Source organism: Saimiri boliviensis, chromosome 7 (genome assembly GCF_048565385.1).
Source record: "Saimiri boliviensis isolate mSaiBol1 chromosome 7, mSaiBol1.pri, whole genome shotgun sequence".
Lineage (NCBI taxonomy): Eukaryota > Metazoa > Chordata > Mammalia > Primates > Cebidae > Saimiri > Saimiri boliviensis.
This window is the reverse complement of record NC_133455.1, coordinates 106,509,479-106,523,838: the sequence shown is the minus strand read 5'-3', so window position 1 is coordinate 106,523,838 and position 14,360 is coordinate 106,509,479. Positions and strand designations below refer to the sequence as shown.

Below are 14,360 nucleotides of genomic sequence, written 5' to 3'. Positions count from 1 at the left end.
CCCACTCTGTCCCTTGGATACATTTGTTTGTTTGTTTGTTTGTTTTTCTGGTAAATCTGTTTTAGTTCTTTGTAGATTCTGCATATTAGCCCTTTGTCAGATGGGCAGACTGCAAAAATTTTTTCCCATTTTTTTGGTTGCCGATTTCCTCTAATGATGGTTTCTTTTGCTATACAGAAGCTCTGAATTTTAATTAGATCCCATTTGTCTATCTTAGCTTTTGTTGCCATTGCTTTTGGTGTTTTAGTCATGAAGTCCTTGCCTATGCATATGTCCTGGATGGTTTTGCCTACATTTTCTTCTAGTGTTTTTATGGTGTTAGGTTTTATGTTTAAATCTTTAATCCATGTGGAGATAATTTTAGTGTAAGGTGACAGGAAGGGGTCCAGTTTCTGCTTTCTGCACATTGCTAGCCAGTTTTCCTAACACCATTTATTAAACAGGGAATCCTTTCCCTATTGCTTGTTTTTGTCAGGTTTGTCAAAGATCAGATGGTTGTAGATGTGTGGCCTCCAATGCCTCTGTTTTGTTCCATGGGTCTATATCTCTGTTTTGGTACCAGAACCATGCTGTTTTGAGATTACTGTAGCTTTGTAATATAGTTTGAAATCAGGTAGTGTGATGCCTCTGGCTTTGTTCTTCTGGCTTAGGATTGTCTTGGCTATGTGGGCTCTCTTTTGGTTCCCTATGAAGTTTAAAATGGTTTTTTTCCAGTTCTGTGAAGAAGGTCATTGGGAGCTTGATGGGGATAGTGTTGAATCTATAAATTACTTTGGGCAGTATGGCCATTTTCACGATATTGATTCTTCCTAACCATGAGCATGGAATGTTTCTCCATTTGTTTTTGTCCTCTTTTATTTCCTTTAGCAATGGTTTATAGTTCTTCTTGAAGAGGTCCTTCACATCCTTTGTTAGTTACATTCCTAGGTGTTTTATTCTCTTTGTAGCAATTGTGAATGGGAGTTTGCTCATGATTTGGCTTTCTGTTAGTCTGTTATTGGTGTATAGAAATGCTTGTGATTTTTGCACATTGATTTTGTATCCTGAGACTTCACCGAAGTTGCTTATCAGTTTAAGGAGATTTTGGGCTGAGATGATTAGGGTCTTCCAAATATACAATTATGTTGTCTGCAAATAGAGACAATTTGACTTCCTTTTTTCCTAATTGAATACCCTTTTTTAAATTTCCTAATTGCTCTGGCTAGAACTTCTAATACTATATTGAATAGGAGTGGTGAGAGAGGGCATCCTTGTGTATTGCTGGTTTTCAAAGGGAATGCTTCCTGTTTTTGCCCATTCAGTGTGATATTGGCTGTAGGTTTGTTGTAAATAGCTTTAATTATTTTGAGATATGATCCTTCAATACCTAGTTTGTTGAGAGTTTTTAGCATAAAGGGTGTTGAATTTTGTCGAAGGCCTTCTCTGCATCTATTGAGATAATCATGTGGTTTTTGTCTTTGGTTCTGTTTATGTGTTGGATTATGTTTATAGACTTGCGTACGTTGAACCAGCCTTGCATCCTCGGAATGAAGCCTACTTGTTTTTGATGGATAAGCTTTTTGATGTGCTGTCGCAATTGGTTTGCCAATATTTTATTGAAGATTTTTGCATCTCTGTTCATCGTGAATATTGGCCTGAAGTTTTCTTTTTTTGTTGAGTCTCTGCCGGGTTTTGGTATCAGGATGATGTTGGTCTCATAAAATGATTTGGGAAGGATTCCCTCTTTTTTTATTGTTTGGAATAGTTTTAGAAGGAATGGTACCAATTCCTCTTTGAACATCTGGTAGAATTCAGCTGTGAACCCATCTGGACCTGGACTTTTTTTGGTTGGTAGGCTCTTATTTGCTGCCTCAACTTCAGCCCTTGTTATTGGTCTGTTCAAGGTTTCAACTTCTTCCTGATTTAGGCTTGAGAAGGGGCAAGTGTCCAGGAATTTATCCATTTCTTCCAGGTTTACTGGTTCATGTGCATAGAGTTATTTGTAGTAATTCTCTGACTGTAGTTTGTATTTCTGTGGAATCAGTGGTGATGTCCCCTTTATCATTTTTTTTTTATTGCTTCTATTTGATTCTTCTTCCTTTTCTTTTTTTATTAATCTGGCTAATGGTCTATTTTGTTGATCTTTTCAAAAAACCAACTCCTGGATTTATTGATTTTTTGAAGGTTTTTTGTGTCTCTATTGCCTTCAATTCTGCTCTGATCTTAGTTATTTCTTGTCTTCTGCTCCTTTGATCTGGCTCCTCTAGCTCTTTCAGTTTTGACAATAGGGTGTCTATTTTAGATCTTTCCTTGCTTCTCTGGTGGGCATTTATTGCTACAAATTTCCCTCTAGACACTGCTTTAAATGTGTCCCAGAGATTCTGGTATGTTGTATCTTCATTCTCGTTGGTTTCAAAGAACATCTTTATTTCTGCCTTCATTTCATTGTTTATCCAGTCAACATTCAGGAGCAAGTTGTTCAATTTCCATAAAGTTGTGCAGTTCTGAGTTACTTTCTTAATTCTGAGTTCCAATTTGATTGCACTGTGGTCTGAGAGACTGTGTGATTTCTGTTCATTTGCATTTGCTGAGGAGTGATTTACTTCTAATTATGTGGTCAATTTTAGAGTAGGTGTGATGTGGTGCTGAGAAGAATGTATATTCTGTGGATTTGGGGTGGAGAGTTCTGTAGATGTCTATTAGGTCCTCTTGGTCCAGATCTGAGTTCAAGTCTTGGATATCCTTGTTAATTTTCTGTCTCTTTGATCTAATATTGATAATGGAGTGTTAAAGTCTCCCACTATTATTGTGTGAGAGTCCAAGTCTCTTTGTAGGTCATTAAGAACTTGCTTAATTTACCTAGGTGCTCCTGTATTGGGTGTATATATATTTAGGATCTTTAGTTCTTCTTGATGCATTGATCCTTTTACCATTACGTAATGCCCTTCTTTGTCTCTTTTGATCATTGTTGGTTTAAAGTCCATTTTATCAGAGACTAGGATTGCAACTCCTGCTTCTTTTTGCTCTCCATTTTCTTGATAAATTTTCCTCCATCCCTTTATTTTTAGCCTATGTGTGTCCTTGCACCTGAGATGCATTTCCTGAATACAGCACACCAATGGGTTTTGACTTTTTATCCAATTTGCCTGTCTGTGTCTTTTGAATGGGGCATTTAGCCATTTACATTTAAGGTTAATATTGTTATGCGTGAATTTGATCCTGCCATTTTGATGCTAGCTGCATGCTGGATGTTTTGCCCATTAGTTGACACATTTTCTTCATTGTGTCTATAGTCTTTACCATTTGGCACGTGTTTGGAGTGTCAGGCACTGGTTGTTCCTTTCTGTGTTTAGTGCTTCTTTCAGGAGCTCTTGTAAGGCTGGCCTGATGGTGACAAAATCTCTCAGCAATTGCTTTGTCCATAAAGGATTTTCTTTCTCCTTCACTTATGAAGCTTAGTTCATCTGGATATGAAATCCTAGGTTGAATGTTCCTTTCTCTAAGGTTGTTGAATATTGGCCCCCAATCTTTTCTGGCTTGTAGGGTTTCTGCTGAGACATCCACTGTGAGTTTGATGGACTTCCCTTTGTGAGTAACCTGATATTTCTCTCTGGCTGCCCTTAGCATTTTTTCCTTCATTTCAACCCTGATGAATCTAACCATTATGTGCCTTGGGGTTGCACTTCTTGAGGAATATCTTTGTGGTGTTCTCTGTATTTCCTGGACTTGAATGGTGGCCTGCCTTGCTAGGTTGGGGAAGTTCTCCTGGATAATATCCTGAAGAGTGTTTTCCAGCTTGGATTTATTCTCTCTATCACATTCAGGTACACCTATCAAACGTAGATTAGTTCTTTTCACATAATTCCATATTTCTTGGAGGCTTTGTTCATTTCTTTTCACTCTTTTTTCTCTAATCTTGTCTTCCTGTTTTATTTCATTGAGTTGATCTTCAGTCTCTGATATCCTTCCTTCTGTTTGATCGATTTGGCTATTGAGACTTGTGTATGCTTTGTGAAGTTCTCATGCTGTGTTTTTCAGCTCCATTACGTCATTTATATTTTTCTCTAAGCTGTTTATTCTAGTTAGCTTCTCATCTAACCTATTTTTTACGTTCTTAGTTTCTTTGCATTGGGTTAGCACATGTTCTTTTAGCTCTGAAGTTTGTTATTACCTGCCTTCTGAAGCCTGTTTCTGTCAATTCATCAGATTCATTCTTTATCCAACTTTGATCCCTAGCTAGTGAGGAGTTGTCATCCCTTGGAGGAAGAGAGGCATTCTGGATTTTGGTGTTTTCCTCCTTTTTGCACTGGTTTCTTCCCATCTTAGTGGCTTTATCTACCTGTGGTCTTTGTAGTTGGTGACTTTCGGATGGGGTCTCTGAGTGGGACATCCTTTTTGTTGATGTTGAAGCTATTTCTTTCTGCTTCTTAGTTTTCCTTCTAACAGTCAGGCCCCTCTGCTGCAGGACTGCTGGAGGTCCACTCCAGACCCTGCTTGCTGGGGGATCACCCACCAGGGCTGTAGAACAGCAGAGGTTGCCACTGGTTTCTTCCTCTGCTATCCTCATCCCAGAAGGGTACCCGCCAGACGTTGGCCTGAACTCTCTTTAATGAGGTGTCTCTTTGAGTATACAAAGGTTGGGGAGTTGCTTGAGGAGACAGTCTGTCCCTTATAGGAGCTCAAGCACTATGCTGGGAGCTACGTTGTTCCATGCAGAGCTGCTGGGCAGGTACTTTTAAGTCTGCTGCAGCTGAACTCATACCCGCCTCTTTTCCCAGGTACTCTGTCCTAGGAAGATCAGCTCTATTTATAAGTTTCTGTCATGCTGCTGCCTTTTTTCATAGCTGCCCTGTCCTGCACGGAGTAGTCTAGTCACAGTCTGCCAGCAGAGGCATTGCTGAGCTGCCACAGGCTCTGCCCAGCTGCTGTGTGAACTGCCTTGATAGTGGCGGACTGCCTCAGTAGTGGAGAATGCCCTTCCCTCCACTGAGCTTGACTGTCCTGGGTCCAGCTGCACTTGCTGTGAAACTCTCAATCCAGAACGTTTGAGATTGCTTGTTTTGTGGGAGTGGTGCCCGCTGAGCCAGATTGCCTGGCATCCTGTCTCAGCCCCCTCCCTTTCAGTTGAATGGGTGGCTGTGTCTCCCAGGCATTCCAGTTGCCAGTTGAAACAGCTGCCCAGATAGTGTGAGTTTCTGTGCACTGACCTGGCACTGGCTGAAACCACTGCACTGAAAACTCCTGGCACTTTTCAGACCTGGAATCTCCTGTCTGTGGACAGTGAAAACTTGTTTGGAAATGTGGTGAGCACTCATCCTCTGCACTGTGCTCACTGGGAACTGCATTCCAGAGCTGTTCCTATTTGGCCATCTTGGATCCTCCCTTGAAACTCATTTTTAAAATTACTTCATTAAAGCAGGAAAGTCTTTACTTGTTTTCTACTTGAAGATTGCAGTATTTCCAGAGGTCACTTTGAGAAACCAGAAGCAAATATGATAAACTTCAAAAGGAGATAAAAAATATATTTATAATCTACTTTTAGAAATTTCAGCATTTACAAATCGTTTTATTCTGTGAGATTTCTGCAACAGTGGGAGCCAAATCCCTATTTTGTGATAAGGCATTACAGATTTGGGATTTGTCCTTAATATACTTGATATTATGAATTAAGGATGAATAAAGACAAACTTATCAGAGAAATAAAGCTCCTATTTTACCATGGGGTAAAGGAATATTCTAAATCTGACTAAATATCTTCACATGGAGACAGAGAGAAGGAAAGCTCTGAACTGAAGTGCAGTGATGTTGTTTTACAAGAGCTTTACTATGTCATGGGATGCCAAGAGCCTTTGAAAGATAATTGGGAAGTTTATTCATGTCTAATAAAGGGAAGCTTACTTATGGTGGGGTAAAAGTTGTGTATAATGATAGACAATTTTCCTCCAAAATGTGAAAAGTTAAACTTTTACTTATAAATAGTAGCATGCTAGTTTGAACTAAAGAAAAGTAAAACTAAATTATGTACTTTGACATATTAGTGTGTGTTTTATGGGAAGTTATTTAATGCACTTGAACTTGTTTATTCACCTATGAAAATAAAATGGAATCAAATGTTCTCTGAAAAGCCTTATAGTACCAATGTGTATAATTCCATGTGATCAACACTGATAAGTTAATTCTGTAAGTAGGAGAATACAGGAAAGAAAATCTTAAGGAGAATACAGGAGAGAAAGTGTTAATGTTATGACCAATTGTTGAGTTAGGAATGATGGACAGGAACAGAAAAAGTATATATTATAATAAGATGTAAGACACTTCAAAGATCGGATGATTAAAATAAGTTTTTATTTTGTAAGTAGTATGGAGACATCTGAAAATTGGCAATCTGAAAAGAGTTATGGGCAAGTTGCAAGTTGCAACTCTTTTACCCATCCCCTACCACCTACTTAATTATCTGCATTAAGTAGAAATTGGATTTCATAAACATTCTCTAGTATTGGCTATTTGAAAACACAGCTTCTGGAAATAAAATCTTTATGTGTTCTTGCCTCCTGCATGTGTTTTCACACTTGTATGGCCTGAAGGCAGTTCTGTGAAGTGGTCATGTTATTAAGTCATTGCTGTTTCTTGTCTCTCTTCTAGAAGATAGTCAAGGACAGATAGAATCTATATGTCCTTCACTTCCAGTAACAATGTTTGCATAGTTATGGACTCATTAAATTTTATATCAACAAAATGCTTAGTGTGTTTTTTACAGTAAATATTGTACTTGTATTTACATTCCAGTGTGTAAAATCACTTCAGATTGAAAATAAAGGTATATCTTTTTATATCTTAGCTTTTGAGAGAGATTTTTATATGTATTCTAATATTGCAGGAAGGTGTTCCATGAAACCAATTTTCTTGAGGCCTTTGTTCTCAATAATAGAAAGCCCTATCAGAAAATGAGAGGGGAGTTTTAACTTGAGAAAGAAATAAGAGTTAAAGCTGGGCATAGTGGCTCACGTATGTAATCTTAGCACTTTGGGAGGCCAAGGCAGATAGATCATTTGAGGTCAGGAGTTCAAGACCAGCCTGGCCAACATGGTGAAACCCCATTTCTACTAAAAATAAAAAAATTAGCTGGGTGGTAGTGGCATGCACCTGTAATCTCAGCTACTGAGGAGGCTGAGGCAGAATTGCTTAAGCCTGGCAGGCAGAGGTTGCAGTGAGCCAAGGTCACACCACTGCACTCCAGTCGGGTGACAGAGTGAGACTCTGTATCAAACAACAGCAACAACAAAATGAGAGTTCAATCTGGTGACTTTTCTTGGGTTTGTATATAGATATTTATACAGGAAACTTGAATGTTGGAAGGCAAATTGATTTTTTGTATTGGGAATATTTATCTAAAACTTATATGAAATTGACAAATGTGAAGAATAAATGCCAAGTGATTTAATTGCTATAAGTTTACCATCTATATCTATATCTATATCTATATCTGTATCTATCTATATATATCTAAAGGAATAAATTTTATAATCCACATTAAGTGAAATTTGGGATCTCAACATTAAAAATAAAACTTAGGAGATTTGTTTTTTTCAGTATGTGTTTAATTTTAAAAAGAAAACAATTAGGTTATGAAGAGGTTAAGGTTAGAATTTTTTTTAAACCCTCTAGAAGCAAAGAAATTAAGGATATATCCAAGTACTTTACTTTCTCAAAACATAGTCCAAGACCTTTTTCTCTTCTCCCTTAGTACTTTCATCAATGCCCAAGGCTTCAGTTACCATATCTAGGTCTGTGATTCCTAATATCGATGTCTCTGGCTCAGGCATCTCTGCCAAGATCCAGACGCATCGATGACCCTGACTTCTCAACCTCAGCATGTGGACGTCTCATTGGAACCTAAACTCTACATGGTCAAAACTAAACTCTTTTGCCCATCCCTTAGTACCTCATTCTCTTCTAGTTCTTTATATAAAAAAAAGAAAGATCACCCAGCAGCATGAGCCAGAAGCCTTGTCCCTGTCCTTCACTCTTCTACCTCTAATCCATCACAATTACAATCTTCTGGACATTTTTGAACCACTTTCATAAACGTTGAATCTGTCCATTTTGTCATAGCTCATTCCCTTCTCTGAGCTCCCCTCATCTCTCATCCAGGCTGCTAGAATAGTCCCTAGCTCATCTCTTTATTTCTACTCTTGTCTTCTTCTAATTCATAGTCATGAGCTAGAGAGAAATTTTTACAAGGCAAATATGATCATTCACTCACCTTTGGAAAATTCAGGGAAGGTTTCCCATTGTTTACTACTATAAGGTCAAAATGTTTAACCTTGCCTCAATTCCTGTATGATCTGGCCCCTGCCTGCTTCACCAAACTTTCTTTGATGTAGCCTCTCCTTACTCTTTGGGCCCTCGTCAACTTCACCTATGAATTTCTTAAATGTGCCTTTCTTTCCTGCCTAGGGCTTTTATAGTGTTATTTTCTTTGCTTAAAACATTCTTCCCTGTCTAGTCTTCAAATTAACACTTACTAGTCCCCAGTGAGCAGTGAGCAGTTAACTCCTATTTATTACTTTGCCCAAACATAATTTCCCATTTTGGTCTTCTAGAAAAGCTCACACTTGTTTAATAAATGCTCTCTTGTCACCCTGTACCTTTTTTTCCCCATTCATTCATTCAGCAGTTATTGGGTATCTGTAGTGTCATGTACTCTTCTAAAAGCCAGCAATGGAATGAGGGGAGACGGACAACAATTATAAGACAAAAGAAGATAATTTCAATAGTGACGAAGATTATGAAGAAAATAAAACCAATTACTGTGCTAGAGAATGACTTGAGAGAGGTACTTCAGTTATGATGTTTGCAACTGCAGTTAAATGAATGATAGTACATTTTGTTTGTTTAATGTCTGTCTTCTCTGTAAAAACATGAACTTCCAAGAACTGGGACTTTGTTACACTTACTCACACCAAATCCCAGCAGCACTAGGTACAGAGCCCAGGACATAGCAGACTCAATAAGTATTGCTGAATGAATGAATTGACCTGCTGTATTAGCTCCCTAGAGCTGCCATAACAAAGTATACCAAATCGGTTAATTTAAAACAACAGAAATTTATTGTCACAGTTCTGGAGACTTGAAGTCTCAGTTCAAGATATCTACGGGGCTGTTGTCCCTCTGAAGTCTCTGGGAGAAGAATTCTGTCTTTCATCTAGCTTTTGGTGTTTGCTGGCCATCATTGGCATTCCTTGGCTGATAGCAGCATCACTCCAATCTCTGCCTCCATTGCTACATGGCCTTTATTCCTGTGTGTTTAATCTCGTCTATTTCTGTGTTAAATATTCCTCTTATAAGGATACCAGTCATTTGGTCAGGAGCCACCCTAGTCCAGCATAAGTCATCTTAACTTAATTATATCTGCAAAGACCCTATTTCCAAATAAGGTTACATTCACAGGGATGAGGTGGGGGTTGTAGGTTGTTGGTACTTCAACATATCATATTTGGGCACACAACTAAAAATTCAATCAGCTGTCCCTACTTCTCTCAGAAATAGGAAATATAGGAAGTTAATATTTAAAAGCTTATATATATAGTATTTAAAAAGGTTTATTTCTAAGTTGTATATAATGTATGAATATTTGGCTTTGTGTCAAATTATCATTTTACTTTGTGTAAGTATGATAAATTGTTTTGATTTGTTTTAGACTATGTGGTTGAATCCTAACTACACCAAAAACTGTGCCTCTAAAAAACCAAGACTGATTTGACCAGATTAAACTCATCTTCTCTATTCTTTTAGCGGAAGAGAGCTTATTTCTTCACATATTAAAAATAAATGAATGTGGAAGGATATTCATGATACTCACATCTTAAAAATCCACCCCGACATTTTTTGCAAAGTTTGTGTGTGGGACGTTGACATATTTTTGTTATAAAATGACAGTTTTAGTGCAAGTTGTTTCCATTGTGACCAGGAGGAAGAGCAAATAAAAGAGAAAGAATACATTACAGTACAAACCACATGTGAATTGAAGCTGTTAAGATGAACAATGGCAGTACTCTCTGAAAAGGTAGAGAACTCCTTTTGTGCATGATGGGTGGGGTGAGAGGGTCACTAATATTGTCTACTGTATGCTATCTTAGAAAAGTCATTGTTTTCTTATCAAACGCCACCTTGAGTCTTTTGAACTCCATGAGCACCTTTTTGTTTTTAGTTTTCTCAAATGACCCTTACATAATACTTATTGCTTGTACTGTTCTCGGTGCTTTACATGTATTAATTCAATTAATCTTTATAACAGTCCATTTCCATTGTGCAGTTGAGGGTCAAGGCACACAGAGGTTAGATTATATGTGAGCTGCAGCTGCATTTCAAGCATGCCATTCTAATTCGGAGGCACATGCTTTAACCCATCTTGCTATACCGCCTAAACATTTACTGAATTTTGAACTTGTTTTATATCTCTGCCAGACGGAAGCTTCTGAGAACTTGGCCACTGTGTCTTTCTTATATTTGTATTTTCTGTAAAGGCTAGCTCAGTATTTTGTGCATCATAGGTACTCAGTAAATGCTTGCAAACGAATTGAAATTAGACCATGATTTGCACAAGTCTATCCAGTGTTTAGGTCTCTGACTTCCATGTCATGGTTTAAATGAGAAGATGTTCATTTGAAGAAAACAGAATCCCCAATAGATATGAATAATCTGGGGAGGCTGAAAAATGTCAGTTTGGGTGCTTCCAACCTGTGTCATGAATGCTGCTTTCCTTTCCTCCCTCCTTAGCCCACTGCCTGCGAACTATAAACATTTGCATGTAGGTTAGGATCTCAAATGTTTTCACTGAGAGTAGCTTAAAGTGTTACTCTCTTAAGAACATTTACATTTTCACAGAAATTAATCACCATTAATTTCAATATCAGTCAATAAATGAGGGAGGTACTTACTTGTCAACAGACCTACTCCAGGGCTGTGGAAATTACACCCATTTTTATATAAAGTATTTTATTTTATGGGTTTGTTGGTAACATTTGCACTGGTTTGTACTCTTTCTCTTTCTGTATAAATATAAGACTAATTAAAAGCAAATAAAAACTTTAATCTTCCATTTAAAATCTGGCAGTACTGAAATAACGTAGACATGTTGGTATTCATTTGCTTGTAGGAAATTCTGGCACTAAGAATTTAAATTTAATTTGCCTTTTTATTATGTAATATGTACATCACAAGCCTGTGGGCAATAGATGAGCTTTGATAAAGCTAAAAATAAATAAAATGGGAATGTTAATAAACCTCGTAGCTCATTAAACATTTGGATTCACTGAATATCTATCTATTAATTTAGATGAGACTACATTAGGAAACCTTTGTTACATGAAGGTTGTAATTAAGTGAATAATATATTCAAATTCAATACAAAACATCTTCTTCCACATCTTTTTAGTGACAATTCTTTAGTAAAAAATTTCAAGGGACTGAAAGGCTTAAAAAGTAATGATTAAATATGCAAATATAACAATTTATAGTTCTTTCTAAAGAATTAAAATTTAAAAGATATGTCCAAATGGATTCTCTTCTTACATTTCATTATCTCCTTAATCTACTTTAGCATTTGTGATTTCATCATTTTGTTAAGAAAGTGCGCTTGTTTCTTAACCCCGTTTATTCTTCTACTTTATTTCTATATTTGAGAATTCTCCCTTAGATTTTCTGTTTTCTCATTCTATTAACATATATTACATAACTTCAAAATTATTCTTTTTTTCCTCTGTAAATATTCCTCTTTCCTTTGAAAAGATCTCCAGTTTCTAACCTTAAAATTCATGTTTATTTCCAGAATCATTTTTTAAATAGGTGCTACCATTAGTTATCCATGAAAATAAACATTGGCTTATGAATGTATGGCTGTGCAAAATAAATGAAGACTCTATTTCTGTCTTTTTTTTGTGTGCATGTTTTCCTTTGGAATTTAGGGTTTAAAAAATATATATATATTAAATGTCTTTATTAGCTTGCTAGGGTAGCCATGGCAAAGCACCACAAACTGAATGTCTTAAACAACAGAAATGATGGATTAGCTATGATTACAGGCGTGCACCACCATACCTTCCAGCTCTGGGAGGCTGGAACTCTGCGATTAAGGTGTTGGCAGAATTGGTTCCTTCTGAGGGTTTGGGGGAGAGTCTATTCCATGCCTCTCTCCTAGCTTCTAATGGTTTGTTGGCACTTTTTGGCATTTCTTATCTTGTAGACCTGTCACTCTGATTACTACCTTCATGTTCACATGGCATTCTCCCTGTGCTCGTGTCTCTGTCTGTGTCTAAATATCCTCTTTTTATAAGGACATTGTCACATTGAATTAGGGCTCACCCTAATGACTACATCCTAACTTGATTGCAAAGATCTTATTTCCATACAAGGTTACTGTCACAGGTACTGGGGGTTAGGGCTTTAACATCTTTTAGGGGAACACAGTTCAACCATTAATAATGCAGTTGTATTCAACATATAGTTATTGGGTATTTATATAGGTTTTCATTACATTAATTTTATTTTATGTTAATACAAATAATACTAATTTATCATTTTTACTATATGCTGAGCACCATTTATCTTTATTGTGAACACTATTATTTTTTCCTCTGTTGGAAAAACTGAGGTTTAGGGAGTTTTAAAAATTGTTAGAGATAGGTAGTTGTATTGTTTAGGATGCTTGTGGCTGCAAGTAGCTAGATACCCAAAAAGGGCTTACACAAAGTATTTATTTTCCCATGTTCAAAGAAATCTGGCAGTAAGATGGTTGAAGGTCAAGTTAAGTCATTGCTTGAGCTGTGTCATCAAGAACTGGAGCTCTTTTATGTTTTCATTCTGTCATTCTTAGTATTTAGTTGTCTTTGTCAGGTAGTTTCAGGGTCATGGGCTCATGTCCTCAATAAGGGAGATGGAAAACTACCTATGCAGTGTTAGCCTCTACATTGGGAATCCGGGACTGCCTACAGAGAGAAGAGGGAAGTAGTGGCTGACTGTTAGGTACTGTCTATCAAATAAGGACTGCCATTAATCTCCTCTGCATAACACCTTACAAAGGATATTAATAGAAAGACTCCTTTCAGAAATTAAAGATAGGTAACGCATGTGGTCTAACATAAAACCATCAGTGAGCAAGGGTGAAAGAATGAGACTTCATGATGTGTTTGGGTATGAATTACTTAGAGATACTTTTAAATACTTGCCTGTGCAAATATGGAAAGAGGAAAGTTAAGGTTCTCAGGTTTTTCTGATTGGCAGGAGATTCTACACACACACACACACACACACACACACACACGCACGAACATATAAATATGCCAAGGTAGCGTAAGGCTAGTGGGGTCAGGTGAGTAATACAAACTATAATAGATTAGTAGTGAAACTTTTCAAAATATATTTTGCATGCTTTGGAGTTTACATGAACTTCAAACTGAATGGGTTGCATTCCAGATGATTAAAGAGAGGATCATTAGCAAAACGATTCAATAACAAGGGAGTCCTTTTTTCTTTTCTCTAAATATGAGACTAACACCATATAGGATCTGTACTTTAGGGTAAAAAACAAAATAAAATTTAATGTAAATATCATTCCTCATTATATTTCCACCACTACCAGTGCCCCAGATTTAATATCCGTTGATGCTTTCTGCCTGAATACATTTTTGCTGTGATGCTTGCATCTGTTTTTGCAAGCCACATGTTAAAGAAAATTTAGCTCAAGTGGATGTGTTTTAGGTAGTGACCAGGAAAATAAAAGTTATTTCCAAAAGGAAAGGACTCAAAATATTCAAACTAAAATTGTTGGTGCTTAACCGCATTAGTTTTCTACTAATAAACCAAATTACCAGTTGATGGCACAATCCGTTTCTTCAAGGCTATATGGCAGAGATCCCTGTTTTTTTGTAGCTGTGTCTGGAGGCTGCCCTCAGGTCCTAGTGGCCACTTGCAGTGCTTAGAGGCCATTCAGTTACTTGCCACATGAGCTTCTGTAACATGACCCCTTATTCTTCTAGTCCACAGGACAGTCTTTCTTGATTAGAGTCTCTGACTTCAGGGAGGGCCTAGTCACTCTTTTAAGGGCCCACCCAGAACAAGCCTCCTCATGATTAACTTGAAATTCACTGATTTAGGACCTTAATTACCTTGGCAAAATCCTTTAATCCTTGCCATATTCTATTGATTACAAGCAAGTCACAGGCCTCAGGTACATTCAATGGGAGGGGATTATATAGGTTATGAACACTAAGGGGTGGGAATCACGGGCCCACCCTGGGGGCTGCTCACCACATTTACCTAGAGAAGGCTCAGGAAGACATGATAGCATTGTGCTGGCCATGTGCAATATTGCAACATGTTAG

The 14,360-nt window shown here is 37.3% G+C and overlaps 1 protein-coding gene across 2 annotated transcripts in view; it reads left to right on the top strand.

Moving 5' to 3' along the window:
* The window catches only part of NELL2 (neural EGFL like 2), a 449,663-nt gene that overhangs the window by 15,468 nt on the left and 419,835 nt on the right, over nt 1-14,360 (top strand). The window contains exon 1 of one of the 2 annotated variants that reach the window (XM_074403166.1): nt 10,028-10,045. The exons of the other annotated variant lie outside the window; for it this stretch is intronic. The gene's annotated coding sequence lies outside the window, so the exon portion shown is untranslated. Of the gene's footprint in view, nt 1-10,027; nt 10,046-14,360 lie in introns of those variants that run through there. 2 annotated transcript variants of the gene reach the window in all.